The following is a 16,841-nucleotide window of genomic DNA, read 5'->3' as shown; positions in this document are numbered from 1 at the left end:
CTCTATATCTATGGACAGCATATTTGGGCATTGGTAACTTTTTAAAAATAAATAAATAAATGTGTGAGATAATGGTTATATGTGGCCAGAACAAAATGGATATGGCTAAATGAGTCTCTAAGTGCAGCTTGAGGTCAGCACATCCTGGTTCAGGCAGTCAATATACCTGATACACAACACCACGGTATGCTAAGAGCACATCGTGGATGTTGTAGCTTTATGGTTCCCTAGTAAACCAGGTTCCCGTGACAGGGGACCAGTCTACTAGATATTGTTGCCCCCATGGATTGATATAAAAGCCTGTCTAGATGTCCTAAGGTTCAGCCACTAACAATATGACATATATAAATGCTAGTTAATTGTTATACCCTCTCTATTTTTTTCCTGTTTTGAGAGGTGGGCAGGTCTTTGCCCGTCTATAATATGGGCATTGAAGAGATGATCTGCTTGGGGGTGTGGCCTGACCGTGCATTTAGTGAGACGCACGCTTCACATCTCCTGCCTCCACTCTGATCAATTATCCGGTTTGCACTGATATCCAGTGGCTACATTTGGTGCTTTTGTACGGGAACGGGATCCCATACCTGTCCTGATTCCGGGGACACCTTGGGCTGATCGCTATGCCACGGAAAAGTGGTAAAACTCATTTGAAATGACGACTTCCAAGTTGGCGCCGAGAGGGAGTGGAGGTCCGGGACCCAGGCTTCGAGGAAGTCTGATGTCGCTGATCGCATCAGTCAGTATGCCCGATCTGGTAGCGCGGCAGAGGAGGGATCGTCAGCGTGGCCCCAGAAGAACAGGCCGGATGGGTCTGACTTGGCAGAGATGTCGTCAGAGGATGATACGTTGGATACAGAGGTACAGGTCCCGCAACAGTCGCAGGCCGAAACACGTGGTTGCCCAGAGGGGCTACTGGGGAGCCCATGCTGAGAGATGTACTTAAAGCTATCTCTCTATCTCTGCAGGTGGGAGGCATGAGACAGGAGCTGTCTGTCCTTAGACAAGATGTCCATAAGATCTCTGAAAGGACCACTGAGGTGGAAGCTAGAACATCGACCCTGGAGGATGACATGCTTAAAATTAAAAAGACATCTCGGAGGGCTGTGCAGGATTCTATGGCTTTGTGGGCAAAGGTGGACGATCTGGAGAATAGATCTAGGCACAACAATGTCCGTATTATTGGGGTTCCGGAGAAGGCAGAAGGCAGAAGGAACTAACCCCACAGACTTTATTGAAGGCTGGTTCGCCCAACAATTTGGGAAGGATGTATTGTCACCATTGTTTGTAATTGAAAGGGCGCATTGGGTGCCCATCAGGCCCTTACCACCTGGACGGCCACCACGCCCTGTTCTGGCCAAAGTGCTTCATTTTAAAGACCGGGACACCCTGCTACGTAGAGCTCGGGATATGCCGGACCTCAGCATTAATGTATGTAAAATTTCTCTCATTCCGGATTATTCGGCAGAGGTCCAGAAAAGGAGGGCCCGCTTTATGGATATTAAGAAACGCTTGAGAGAATTGAAAGTGGTCTACTCAATGCTGTTTCCCGCCAAACTTCGGGTGGCGGCTTTGGGCGGCACCCATTTCTTTGAAGAGCCTAATAACGCTTTGCAGTGGCTTGATCAACATGAGGGACAACTTTGCCTGGAAACTGCACCTCCTGAAACGTGAGGTGTTTCCCGGGAGGGACTTCTTTCTTTTCTTTTTGAGGAGAATTTTTTTGAGTATTTTTTGTCTTTACTAGACCTGTTTTGACTGCTTAATGTTTGGTGCAACGTAATATTGCTGTGTTTTCGCTTCTGTCCCCCTTGGATTTATCCTAGGGGTAGCAGCGGTAGAGGGGGAGTGAGGGGTACTGTTATTCTCACTTTATGCATAGTTTGGGTAATGTGTTACAGTAACGCCAACGTTTTTTTCTGTATTTAGGCTGGCCCTGATTACTGTATTGATTGCGGTAGTGATGGTTCTGTGGGGGGGTGAAGGTTTTGGGAGGGTTGGGGGGGAGGGGATTCGACCATATTGTATGCTCTGGTTTGGGAGGAGGCGGGCTTTGTGTGTATGTTTGCTATGTATTAATGGTAAAAATGTGAATTATGTCTGTAACGCTGATAATTAGCTGGAATGTCAGAGGGCTCTCTGATGCTATCAAACGACACAGTGTTTTTAGGTTTATGTTGAAGTGCTGCCCTGCCATATACTGCAGGGGCGTAGCTAGGGGGGGGCAGGCGGGGCACGTGCCACCTCCTCCTGCATTATAATTGTACCTGTGTCGCAAGGACATAGGTACAATTAGAAGCAATGAATGACCGGGCACGTTCCGTGCCCGGCCATTCAGCGCCTCTCCACGAATGAAGCGACTGATACCTTTAGTATCAGTGACGCTTCCGTCGATGAAAGGCGCTGACTGACTGGCAGGGAAAGTCATCCTGCCAAGCCAATCAGCGCCTTTCATAGACGCTGTGTTCAACTCCCTGGAGACCTGCGCAGAAGAGAGCAGGTCTCCATGGCTGCCGGACGGCGTGGGAGCGGGAATAAGTTGAGTTTGAATATATATATATATTTTTTTTAATTGTAATGGAAGTGTGTGGCTGTATCTGCGGGGGGACGGACTATATCTACAGGGGGGGCTATATCTACAGGGGGACTATATCTACAGGGGGTGGGCTATATACAGGGGGACTATATCTACAGGGGGCTATATCTACAGGGGTGGGCTATATACAGGGGGACTATATCTACAGGGGGGCTATATCTACAGGGGGTGGGCTATATACAGGTTGACTATATCTACAGGGGGTGGGCTATATACAGGGGGACTATATCTACAGGGGGTGGGCTATATACAGGGGGACTATATCTACAGGGGGTGGGCTATATACAGGTGGACTATATCTACAGGGGGTGGGCTATATACAGGGGGACTATATCTACAGGGGGGCTATATCTACAGGGGGTGGGCTATATACAGGGGGACTATATCTACAGGGGGTGGGATATATACAGGTGGACTATATCTACAGGGGTGGGCTATATACAGGGGGACTATATCTACAGGGGGCTATATACTGGGTTGGGGAATCTACAGGGGGACCATATCTACAGGGGGTGGGCTATATACAGGTGGACTATATCTACAGGGGGTGGGCTATATACAGGGGGACTATATCTACAGGGGGGCTATATCTACAGGGGTGGGCTATATACAGGGGGACTATATCTACAGGGGTTGGGCTATATACAGGGGGACTATATCTACAGGGGGCTATATACTGAGGTGGGCTATCTACAGGGGGACCATATCTACAGGGGGTGGGCTATATACAGGTGGACTATATCTACAGGGGGTGGGCTATATACAGGGGGACTATATCTACAGGGGGGCTATATACTGGGGTGGGCTATCTATGGAGCACCATATACAGGGGTGGGCTATAGCTACAGGGGGGGCTATATAGTATATAGCCCCCTGTAGATATATCCCACCCCTGTAGATATAGCCCACCCCTGTAGATATAGCCCACCCCTGTAGATATAGCCCACGCATGTAGATATAGCCCACCCCTGTAGATATAGCCCAGCCCTGTAGATATAGCCCAGCCCTGTAGATATAGCCCAGCCCTGTAGATATAGCCCACCCCTGTAGATATAGCCCACCCCTGTAGATATAGCCCACCCCTGTAGATATGGTCCCCCTGTAGATATGGTCCCCCTGTAGATATGGTCCCCCTGTAGATAGCCCACCCCGGTAGATAGCCCACCCCTGTAGATATAGTCCACCCTGTAGATATAGTCCCCCTGTAGATATAGCCCACCCCTGTATATAGTATCCCACAAATAGCTCCCCCTATAGTGCTCCACAGAAAGCCCACCCCTGTATATAGCCCCCTTGTACATATAGTCCACCCCTGTATATAGTGCTCCACAGATAGCCCACCCTTGTATATAGCATATACAGGGGTGGGCTATCTAGTGGAGCACTATATACGGGGGAGGGCTATATGGCAGGCACTATCTACAGGGGGCACAGTGTGTGTGTGTTACATAGTTACATAGTTACATAGTTAGTACGGCTGAAAAAAGACACATGTCCATCAAGTCCAACCAAGGGAAGGGAAAAGGGAAGGAAAAATTTCTACACATAGGAGCTAATATTTTTTTGTTCTAGGAAATTATCTAACCCTTTTTTAAAGCCATCTACTGTCCCTGCTGTGACCAGCTCCTGCGGTAGGCTATTCCATAAATTCACCGTTCTTACTGTAAAGAAGCCTTGTCGCCTCTGCAGCTTGAACCTTTTTTTCTCCAGACGGAGGGAGTGCCCCCTTGTTTTTTTGAGGGGGTTTTACAAGGAACAGGATATCACCATATTTTTTGTATGTGCCATTAATATATTTATATAAGTTAATCATGTCCCCCCTTAGTCGTCTTTTTTCAAGGCTAAATAGGTTTAATTCTTTCAATCTTTCCTCATAACTTAAATTCTCCATGCCCCTTATTAGCTTCGTTGCTCTTCTTTGTATTTTTTCCAACTCCAGGGTATCCTTTCTATGAACTGGAGCCCAGAACTGAACTGCATATTCTAGATGGGGCCTCACTAATGCTTTGTAAAGTGGCAATATTACATCTCTGTCCCGCGAGTCCATGCCTCTTTTAATACACGACAATATCTTGCTGGCCTTTGAAGCAGCTGATTGACACTGCATGCTGTTATTGAGTTTATGATTTACAAGAACACCCAGATCCTTCTCAACAAGTGAATCCGCCAGTGTAGCTCCCCCTAGGACATATGATGCATGCAGGTTGTTGGTACCCAGATGCATAACTTTACATTTATCTACATTAAACTTCATTTGCCAAGTGGACGCCCAAACACTTAGTTTGTTTAAATCTGCCTGCAATTCACAAACATCTTCCATAGTCTCAACTATATTACATAGCTTGGTGTCATCTGCAAAAATAGAAATAGTGCTATTAATCCCATCCTCTATATCATTAATAAATAAGTTGAATAATAGTGGTCCCAGCACTGAACCCTGGGGTACACCACTTATAACCGGTGACCATTCAGAGAAGGAATCATTGACCACAACTCTCTGGATACGGTCCTTGAGCCAATTCTCAATCCAATTACAAACTATATTTTCTAAACCTATAGTCCGTAATTTACCCATTAGGCGTCTATGGGAGACAGTGTCAAATGCCTTTGCAAAGTCCAAAAACACTAAATCCACAGTGGCCCCTCTGTCTAGACTTCTGCTTACCTCTTCATAAAAACAGATTAGGTTAGTTTGACAACTTCTGTCCTTAGTAAAACCATGCTGGCTGTCACTTATAATGCTATTTATTGTCACATAATCCTGTATATAGTCCCTCAATAGCCCCTCAAACATTTTCCCCACGATGGATGTTAAGCTTACTGGTCTATAATTACCCGGGGAAGACCTAGAGCCCTTTTTGAAAATAGGCACCACATTTGCCCTGCGCCAGTCCCTTGGCACTATACCAGTCACTAGAGATTCTCTGAATATTATGAAAAGGGGGACAGAAATAACTGAACTAAGCTCTTTAAGAATTCTAGGGTGTAACCCATCTGGTCCCGGAGCCTTGTGCACATTTATTTTATTTAATTTAGCTTGCACCATATCTACATTCATCCAATTCAGTATATCAGCCGATATATTAACAGCACTGGCACCGGCTACATCAGCTGCTCTTTCTTCAGTTGTATATACAGAGCTAAAGAACCCATTTAGTAACTCTGCCTTCTCTTGATCCCCTGTGATCAACTCCCCATTACCATTATCTAGGGGTCCTACATGTTCAGACCTTGGCTTTTTTGCATTTATATGCTTGAAGAATTTTTTAGGATTTGTTTTACTATCCTTGGCCACCTGCCTTTCATTTTGTATTTTTGCTAATTTTATTACATTTTTACAGATTTTATTAAGCTCTTTATATTTTACAAAGGCTACAGCTGTACCCTCAGATTTGTATTTTTTAAATGCCCTTTTTTTGTCATGTATTGCCCCTTTCACAGAAGGTGTAAGCCATGTGGGGTTTAATTTGAGTCGTTTATACTTATTACCTGTAGGAATAAATTTTGCACTATAATAACTCAAAGTAGATTTGAAAATCTCCCATTTATCATTTGTTCCATTATTTGACATTAGTTCTTCCCAGTCCATATCCTGAATTGCAGCCCTCATCCTGGGGAAATTGGCTTTCTTAAAATTAAATGTTTTTGCCCTCCCAGCCTGCGTTTGTTTTTTACAGTATAGGTAAAATGTAACTATATTGTGATCACTGTTACCGAGGTTTTCACGAACATTGACATTCCCAACAAGATCTGCATTATTAGAAATGACCAGATCCAACAGAGCTTCACCTCTAGTCGGGTCTTCCACAAACTGGCCCATAAAATTTTCCTGCAACAGGTTGAGGAAATGTCTCCCCTTTGCAGTTGAAGCCGAACCATGACACCAATTAATATCCCGGAAATTAAAATCTCCCATTATCACTACAGTACCCGCCTGTGCAGCCCGCTCCATCTGTTTATATAGCTGAACTTCCATCTCCTCAGTTATATTGGGGGGTCTATAGATTACACCAAAAGTAATTTTTTCAGTGTTTACCTCCCTTTCTAGTTCCACCCACAAGGTTTCAACCTCCTCACAGTCTTCACCCACTATTGTCTCTTTCACACTCGCCTTCATATCACTTCTCACATACAGACATACACCACCACCTTTCCTATTTGTCCTGTCTTTACGAAAAAGTGTAAAACCCTGTAGATTTACAGCCCAGTCATGTGAAGAGTCCAGCCATGTTTCAGCAACACCAACTATATCTATATTTTCTTCCAGTATCAAGGCCTCCAGCTCCCCCATTTTACTTGCTAGACTTCTGGCATTTGTGAACATACACTTTAACTTGCCTGTCAGTTTTTCACTTTTATTATCAGAAATGTGATTTGACATTAATCGGTCCTTTTTATTTACACTGATGTTTTGTAACGAAAGGATCTCCTTATCCTGTTGTCCAGTCCTCTCCCCACATTCTGTTTCTCCCCCCACCAATATAGTCTGTGTGTGTGTGTGTGTGTGTGTGTGTGTAGGACACGGTGTATGGTGCTAATTAGTAGATAATTAGAGGTGCAGTGTATGGCGCTATTATATTTAGGGGCGTAGTGTGTGGTATAATGATAACTTTATATTTATTTATAGGTGCAGAAATGTTGGAAAAGTGAGAAGCTGAAGACATGTGAGCAGCAAACTGCAGAAATGGTCTGTGACCGGGAGAAGCCACCATAGAAGTCTGGACCGGATGGAGAAAAAGAACTAGAATCTGAGACGTCACCGGTCACTTAGGCCTCATTCACACGGCAGGGTTTCCCGGCCGGGTGCCGGCCGTTCATAAATCGGCCGGCACCCAGCTGCATTAGGAATGATAGACCCCTAATGGGGCTATTCACACGACCGATTTTTTGACGGCCGGGAAATCCGGCCGTCAAAAAATAGGACATGCTCTATCTTTGCCCGGGCACCCAGCCGCCCGGCTCCCATAGAAGTCTATGGGGCCGGGTATTACACGGCCATCACCGGAATGTGTTCCGAGTGATGGCCGGGTTTTCCGGAGCTTGCGCTCTATCTCCTCCTCCTCACAGCGCAGAGTGCATGTGAGGAGGAGGAGTTGATGCCATTCTGACGAATGGCATCGCTGTACACTGTGTTGCAGGGCCGGGGTGTACAGCAGGTGGAGGGAGCGCTGCGCTGGCTCCCTTCCCCTGCTTGTTAAAAGCAGCCTGGCTCGGCGACACATTCGATGGCGCCGCTAGTAGCAGCAGCTGCTGCTGCTGCGGCTGCTACTACTGCAGCGACGCCACTATAGCAGAGCAGGGAGGTATCTCCCCGCTCTGCTATGTGCTAGCCGCACTTTAGCTCCTTAAAGGAGCGGAATCCCGCGTGTTTTCGGGGATTCCGCTCCTGGACAGAGCGCTTGATGTCTCTGTCCATATCTGGGCAGTGACATCAGGGGAAACTCCTGAAGCGGAATCCCCGAACACATGGGGATTCCCCTTCAGGAGCTGCCGCTGATGTCACTGTCCGGATCTGCCCGGCCCGGCACGGATGCATAACTTTATGCAAACCGGCCGGGCAGAATGGCCGATTTTACCGGCCGGCACTCGGGCTCGGGAACGACCCGGTCGTGTGAATCCCGCCTTAATGTAAATGTTTATTCTGGGGGGGCGTGGTCTCGGCATGTGAGGAAGACAGACGTGTTCTCGGGAGCTCCCGCCGACCGTGACTATTATCGTGCCATTATCTACACCAGCGACTCACAAAACTCCGGTATATTGAGGTATGCCCCGGGGGAAGAATCGCAAGCCATTGGATAAGGTTACGCCGACATCCTCGCTGTCCCGCTTCTTGAGACCGCGCACTTCACAAAGGCAGGAGGAAACCATAATGGCGACCGCTGCTCACAGCGTGACTCCACAACGGCCGGCTGTGAACCCACAGCCTCGTCCCAGTACTACCACAGGTGCGTCTACCCCAGTGCGGCTTCCCCTGGACACCCCAGCCAGTAGACAAGATACAGAGAGCTCCCCTGTTGAAGCTGCATGGTCATCTAGTCCTGTCTCCCCGTTTTTATCTGAGACGCCATTGACGAGACTTGATTTATCTGAGGCCCTTAAGCATCTACCATCCCAGAGTTTCTTTGACAATATGTTAGGCAGGATGGAAAAAATGCAACGCACATGTCTGGAAGAGGTGAACCGCACAGTGGAACAAATGTGCACCCGTGTATCGGCCATAGAATAGCAGACAGCTTCACATGGAGATAGATTAGACAGGCTGGAGAACCAAATCCGCTCTCAACAGTCACTAATGCAATCTATGGCCTTGGAGCATGACGATTTAGAGAATAGGAACAGGCGCAATAATGTGCGTATCAGGGGACTTCCAGAAGATAAAGAGGGAAATAATATCCGGGCCCTGGTGACGGAGATGTTTAATGGCATTTTGGGGGAGCCCCTGGACAATCATATTGAACTGGACAGAGTGCACAGAGCATTGGGGCCGGTGTCACAGGACCCAGGGAGACCTCGAGATATTGTCTGCAGAATCCATTACTTTACCATTAAAGACACCTTAATGCGTAAAATACGCAACTTGGGTCATGTGAAGTTTCGAGGTGCTGAGATTCACAATCTGCCTGATCTATCGGCTCGTACATTGCATATGAGACGTGTTCTACGTCCATTGCTGGACATAATCAGAGATGCTGAAGCGACATATATGTTGGGATTTCCGTTTCAACTTATTGTCAAAAAGCAGGGCTCGATGTTTACCATTCACTCTCCGCAAGATTTGCCCGCGCTTTTTGTTTTTCTGGATGTTCCACCGAGCGCCATTCCGGACTGGATTTCTGCATCCCTGGATTACCGGCCATCGCGACGTGGAAGAAACCGCCCGATGGATCCACCTCAACCCAGACCGCAGCGCATCAGACCGGCGAGGCAACTCCAGCCATAAATGGGACTCAACATTAATAGCAAGTGTTACTTGGGGCTGGGGGTCAGATCTGTTGATGGCTCCGAAATATATGTACACATGTATTGCAGAATGTTGTCATACAGTTCTTCGATATCAAATCTCTGAGAAGGTTATATGTGTAGTTCCAGCAAGAAGCTGAGAGGTGGTGTAATGTTGCACTGGTATTGTTGAGTAGCTATGAGAGTCTTTCCTGAGAAGTGCTCTTGAGTGATTGGCAGTTATATTTCAGGGGTAATACTGGAGGGATCTTTCGATAGCTGAAGGGTGATTAATTGCCCGTAGATTATAACTTAGACTGGCTTCAGCTGACAAGAATGTTTAAATCTGCTGTTATGAAGGGGATAGAACTGTAAGTTATCTCAGTGTATACATGAGGAGCGGTGACCATAGACATCTCAGTACGAAGGCTGGGGAACTCGGGAGATTGTCTGGGGAGGAATTTAGGACCTAACTTTCTGTTGCAGACGATGGGAATGACGGGCAGGGGGTTTTAGGGGGAAGAAATGGCCTTAAGTGTCTACTGACCGGTTCTCATGGATTGACCGAAAACGGTTGGGGTCATTTCTCGAATGTCGGTTACACCCATAGGGGATTTATGGTAAGGGGTAGTCTATGCAGCTGTTGACATAGAATCTCGCCACGGCTTCACTTACAGGTGTTAGTTAGTTGAATTAGGTTGACCTCCTAGGGGGGGTTTTGTTTGTTGCTGGTTGTACTTTCCGCAAATTACACGGGAGGTGGTCTCCACTTCCTCAGATACCTTACTTACTCTCTCCTTAGGTGTATCCTCCGAAGAGTCTCGCCGGTCGAGCCTCTTCGAATCCTTTGGACTTCCTTAGAGTATTTACTAATTCTCTATATCTTTTTGACTATTTCTACTTCTCTCCTTCTTTCTTTTTGCTTTCTTTCCCGTCTTCCCCTTTCTTTCCTCCCTCGCAGCACTTGATGACCATGAACACCGGTGTAAAGCTCCTCTCCTATAATGTCAGGGGTTTGAGAACCCCCGAGAAGCGCTCAGTGGTCCTCACGGAACTATGGAGACTTGGAACTCAGGTGGCGTTCCTTCAGGAGACGCACTTCAGAAAAGATAAGGTACCCAAACTCTCCAATAGACGCTTCCCATACTGCTATCATGGTTGCTCAGAGGATTCTAGATCTAGAGGAGTGAGCATTCTCATAGCACAAAATGTACCATGGGTCTTCACTGATTCTCTAGCAGATCCCCAGGGTAGATTTATACTAGTAAAAGGCACGCTCTTCTCACAGAAGGTCACATTGGCCAATCTATACCTACCAAATTCAGGACAATCGGGGGCTATAGCTGCCTATATGGAACAGCTCCAGTCTTTTGGGGAGGGCCTTATTGTAGTCGGAGGGGACTTCAATGTGGCATTGGAGCCACATTTAGACGTCTCCAGAGGAGCGTCGCATCTTCCTTTCTCGCAGCTCCGATCCATTAAAAAAACAATTCATGATCACCAGTTGGTGGACTTATGGAGGACTCTGTACCCGGGATCTCAAGATTACTCCTATTATTCGGCAACTCACGATATGTTCTCCAGAATAGATTACTTTTTCATAAGCCATTTTCATCTTGATAAAGTGATAGGGGCGGACATTCATACGTCCCCTATATCGGATCATTCGCCCATTTCGCTCTCTCTCTCTTTTGCTCCGCCTTCCCAGGCGCACGGCCGTTGGAAACTTAATGAGTTTTTGCTTCATCACCCGGAAGCACAGGCTGAAATACGTAGTGAGCTGGAGCAATATTTCGCTATCAATGATGGTTCAGTGTCAAATCCGCTCACATTATGGGAAGCTCATAAATGTTACATAAGAGGTTTTTTCATTAAATGGGGGGCGAGGATCAAGAGAGAGAGAGTAGCAAAGACAAGCGATTTGTTAGCTAAGATTCGTGAAGTAGAGACCAAACACAAACGGAGTCAGACGCAGGAGACTAGGGGGATCTTGAAGTCACTTCGGGAGGAGCTTAGGTCACTTTATGAAGTAAAAGCTAAAGCCACACTGGTTAAATGCCGTAGAATATTTTATGAGTGTGGAAATAAGCCAGGGAAGATCCTGGCAAATGCCTTGAGGGCCCAGAGAGCATCCACGTATGTCCCTCAGATTACTTCAAGTACGGGTGTGAAGGTTACCTCCTTGGGGGATATTGCACGCTCTTTTAGGGAGTTTTATTCGTCTCTTTATCAGCTAGAGCCACATTCTCCACCCACTAGTGTGGCTATCCAGGAGTACATAGCTTCTTCTGGTCTCCCCCAGCTGTCTTCTGATGATTGCGCTGCATTAGACCACCAAATAACCCTTGAAGAGCTTTCGAGGGCAGTGCACGACACCAAAGCAGGGAAAGCCGCGGGTCCGGACGGACTGACGGTGAGCTACTATAAAACGTTTATGGCTCAACTAGCGGACAGATTTCTGGGGGCTCTCAATGCAATATCATCGGGCAGTTCGGTCCCCTCAGATTCTTTGAATGCTACTATAGTGGTTATTCCAAAAGACGGAAAGGATCCCTCCTCTTGTTCTAGTTACAGACCAATATCTTTGCTCAACGTGGATCTGAAATTGTTTTCCAAGATACTGGCTAACCGATTGGCCCCATTGATGACCACAGTGGTCCACAGAGACCAAACAGGTTTCATTCCATCTAGGGAAGCGAGAGATAACACGACTAAGGCTCTTAATCTTGTCCACTTGGCCAACTCGCAGAAAACTCCTGCGATTGTTTTATCTACAGACGCGGCGAAGGCCTTTGATCGAGTTGGGTGGCCTTTTTTGTTTGGAACTCTGGAATTTCTGGGTCTGGGACCCAACATGCGAACTTGGGTGGGTGCTTTGTACTCCTCGCCTTCGGCTTCTGTGAGGGTAAATGGTACCTATTCTTCTCCCTTTCAGATTCATAACGGTACGAGACAGGGCTGCCCACTGTCACCTCTGCTTTTTGCTCTAGCGTTAGAACCCTTCTTATGCAAGATTAGGGGTAATGTTAATGTACAAGGCTTGAGGCTGGGGGATAAATATGTGAAAGTGGCCGCATATGCCGATGATCTATTATTTTTTGTGACCTCTCCCCATATTTCTATGCCCAACCGTATGAAGGAATTTCGGATATATGGATCATTGCCCAATTTTAAAATTAATTTTCAGAAGTCGGAGGCGATGACTCTAAACATCTCACAGGATCAAGGGAGGGTTTTGGGTGCCAATTTTCCTTTCAGGTGGACAGGTGACTCGATTAAATATCTGGGTATCAGACTACCGAGTTGTGTAGAGCGGACATTTCAACTTAATTTTCCACCGCTTCTGCAGGCGTTGAGGGGGGATTTGGCCCGGTGGACAAAGGGAACTTTCTCGTGGTTTGGACGAGTGGGCATCATCAAGATGAATGTCCTACCTAGGCTCTTATACTCGCTGCAGGCACTGCCAATTAAGATACCCTCCTCCTTTTTTAAAACGGTATACCAATATCTTACTTCATTTGTGTGGGCCAACAAACACCCTAGACTTCAGAGGGGAATCCTGGTCCGAGCCAAGCGTCATGGGGGGATTGGGCTGCCTGATGTGGAGCAAAATTATCATGCCATTCATTTGGCTAGAGTAGTGGATTGGTGTCGCCATGAACCCTTTAAAGATTGGATAGCGGTAGAACAAGGTTTTACAAACCTCCCATTGAAATGCCTACCCTGGTTGGCTGTGAATCATTGGAGGTCACTAAGTGATCATCCTACCATATATCCAACTTTACAGGTGTTTAGAAAGGTGCGGAGTAGATAGGGTATATCGCAACTGTTATCACCCCTCACTCCGGTTTTGGGTAACCAGGAATTTGGCCCCGGTCTGTCAGATCAGACCTTTAAGATATGGGTACAGCAGGGGCATTTTAGAGTAAGCCATTTTTATAGGGGCAATGCTTGGCTGCGTGGAGAAGAGCTTTCCCAGCCAGAGGGTCTTCCGGACGCGCCCCAGTGGCAGGCGTTACAATTGACTCATTTCTTGTCAAGACTACCTACACCGGCTTCCTATGACCGAGCACTATCCTCCTTTGAAACTTTGTGTTCTCAAACGGGGCATGTGAGACGGGCTCTGTCCAGTCTTTACTGCGTGCTGCTCACTCCTGCTGAGGATTTCATCCCACCATATATTACGAAATGGGAAAGAGATCTTCAGATTACTCTAACACAAGAGCAAAGGGAAAAGATCATGCTCCTCACACATAAGGCGTCTATTAGTAACGCCTATCAGGAAACCAGTTTTAAAATACTATCCCGTTAGTACAGAGTCCCACATGTGCTACATAAAATGTTCCCGGACGTTTCTCCTTTATGTTGGAGATGCGGCAGAGAAGAGGGAACGCTTCTACATATATTCTGGAGGTGTGAGAGCCTTCGCACTTATTGGTCAGAGGTTCAAGATATCATTCTGGAGATCACAGGAATCTCGCTGGGAGATGATCCGGCATGGATTTTGCTGCACCACCACGATATACCTGTGGGGCGCTACAGGAAGATGTTAGTGAGACATTTGTTGAACGCAGCTAAGGCTTGTATTCCGGTGGGTTGGAGATCCTCTGAGCCTCCGGTGACTAGACATTGGCTGGAGCGCATTCACGAAATTCGGAGAATGGAGGAGTTGCTCCATTCCACACCCGAACGAGCAACGCAGTTTCAGAAAACCTGGTTCTATTGGTTTGACTTCTGCAAGTCGGACAGATACAAGAGGGTCATGGGTGAACTGATTAGTGGAGAACCAGGGAGCTCTTGAGTTCTCTCTGGTCGGTGGAGTGCTGTGGGGGGGAGAGTGAGGGGAGAACATCTTCCCTTCTCCCTCTTTAGTTTTTCCCTATACCCCCCCCCTTTCCCTTCCTTTTGTCCTTTTACCCTATCTACCTTTCGTTAACTTCCCTATTTGGATCAATTGTTACCAAGAATTGACTGAGATGTGGGTGTGGGAAGGGCGGATGAGGGTGTAATGTTGATATACCTGTCTTACTATACTAATGCTGGTGGTGTATTGAGGGTACCAGGCTGAGAGGACCTTGATTGCATATTTTCTCATTGTTGTTGAAATAAAGGTTGAAATGATTGGCCCTTATGGGCTTTTTCTGTACCCATGTCACCCCTTTTGTTTTTATGTATCCCCATTTCTTTTTTGAAAATAAAAAAATTTGAAATATAAAAAAAAAAAAAATGTTTATTCTGCCTCTAATCAGTAATGTAGTCACTGTATGATCTGCAGCGAGATGATGGGTGATATGATTATGATAGGATTTATTTTTTGTGAAACGGCATCTCCCAGCATATCCTTATCATTGTTTGGGCCATGCTGGGAGCTGTAGTTTTACGCCGTACAAACCTATACGGCAGGGGTTGCACTAAATTGAGCTGTATTTGTGCTGGTGTAGTATATATGTAGTGAGCTTGCTTCTGGGGCTGTATTTATGTACTGAGCTTGGTTCTGGTGTTGTGTATAGAACTATATTGCTTGTAAAATGTACAAATGTTTTTATGCTCGCGTTACATACAAATAAATGACATGTCGATTGGTAGAGAAAACAAACACGGCGAGGGGGAAGGAGATGTCGGGAAAGAGGTGGGGGGGGGGGCGCCAAACTGAATCTTTGCCCCGGGTGCTGGAGAACCTAGCTACGCCTCTGATATACTGCCTGCAAGAAACGCATCTTACTGCGGACAAAATAGATTTATTGAAAAGGCCATGGTTAACCTCTGCGTATCATGCTGTTTACTCTCAGAATTCCGGAGGAGTTAGTATTCTGGTGCATAGAGACATACCATTCCAGGGCATGGCGCAGAGTATTGATGTTGAGGGCCGCTATATTTGTTTGCTTTGCAGAATTGACCAACAGCTTCTTGTCCTAGTATCAGTATATATTCCTCCTCTATTTTCTTTGGCTTTGCTGAAAGAGATACTGGATTTTGTGGCCTTACACCCTGGCATTCCCTGTCTCTTGGTTGGAGACTTCAATAATGTCCCGGATTCAGCTTGGGATAGATGCAGATTTGAGGGCCAATCGGTTGGATCGGCGCAAACTCCTTTTGGGGTCCTTCTCACTGAACTAGGCCTTATAGATGTATGGAGGGTTAAACATCCCCAGGTTATGCAGTTTTCCTGTTGCTCTTCCACCTATGCTTCACTATCGAGAATTGATTTGGCCCTTTGTAGCCCGACGCTGCTCCCCACGATAGGGGAAGTGGAATATATGCCTAGGTCTCTGTCGGACCACTCTCCCTTGTGGGTGATTCTGGAACCCGTTGTGGGTTATAATGGCTCTCGGGGGTGGAAGCTTAACCGGTTTTTGTTATCTATAATGCATTTGTAATGACAGGGTAGGGAGAAGACAGGTGAGCCCTAATCTACCCGCCACTTAGTCCCTGCCTACTTGCACGGCCCATCCTAGGCGACGGCGTACAACTAGGCGACGGTCCCTACGCTCAATATGTGCAAGACAGACAAACAGACAAGGGTACACAGAAGCTAAGGGAAATGGGGCAGTTGCCCACGGCAAGACCGTGAGCAACAAGAGTAGTGAACGAGCCGAGTCAAACCAGGTGTGTACGAGGTACCAAACGAAGAGCAGGAGCGTAGTCAGTAAAGCCAGGGTCAAAATGAAGCAAGGTCAATAATGATAGCAGGAGCAGCAGAGCCTGGAAACAGGAAAGAATCACAGGCAGAGACAAGCAGGAAATGAAGGTATAAATAGACCGAGGGCGGGAGCTAGAACTGACTGGCCAGGCTGTGATAGGTTCTCCCACTCCTGAGCCTACCAGCCTGAGTGGTAGCAGATCGAGTCACTCTATCAGACTTAGGAGCAGGTGCAGACTGATTAACCACGGGCGTCGACACAGAAGCTGTGTCTGGCAGATCCTTTACAGTACCCCCCCTTTTATGAGGGGCCACTGGACCCTTTCTAGGTGGACCTGGCTTATTGGGGAACCGAAGATGGAACTTCCTGAGCAATACCCTAGCATGAACATCCCGGGCGGGTACCCAAGTCCTTTCCTCAGGCCCGTATCCTCTCCAATGGACCAGGTACTGGAGGGAGCCTTGGACCATCCTGCTGTCCACAGTCTTGGCCACCTTGAATTCTACCCATTCAGGGGTGAGAACAGGGATCGGAGGTTTCCTCGAGGTAGCCAAGGACGGGGAGTAGCGTTTCAGGAGGGAGGCATGAAACACGTTGTGTATTCGAAAAGACAGGGGTAACTCCAGTCGGAAGGAGACAGAGTTAAGGACCTCAATGACCTTGTACGG

This window comes from Rhinoderma darwinii, chromosome 3 (genome assembly GCF_050947455.1).
Source record: "Rhinoderma darwinii isolate aRhiDar2 chromosome 3, aRhiDar2.hap1, whole genome shotgun sequence".
NCBI classification, from domain to species: domain Eukaryota; kingdom Metazoa; phylum Chordata; class Amphibia; order Anura; family Rhinodermatidae; genus Rhinoderma; species Rhinoderma darwinii.
The sequence above is the reverse complement of the archived record's forward strand: the minus strand, read 5'-3'. Positions refer to the sequence as shown.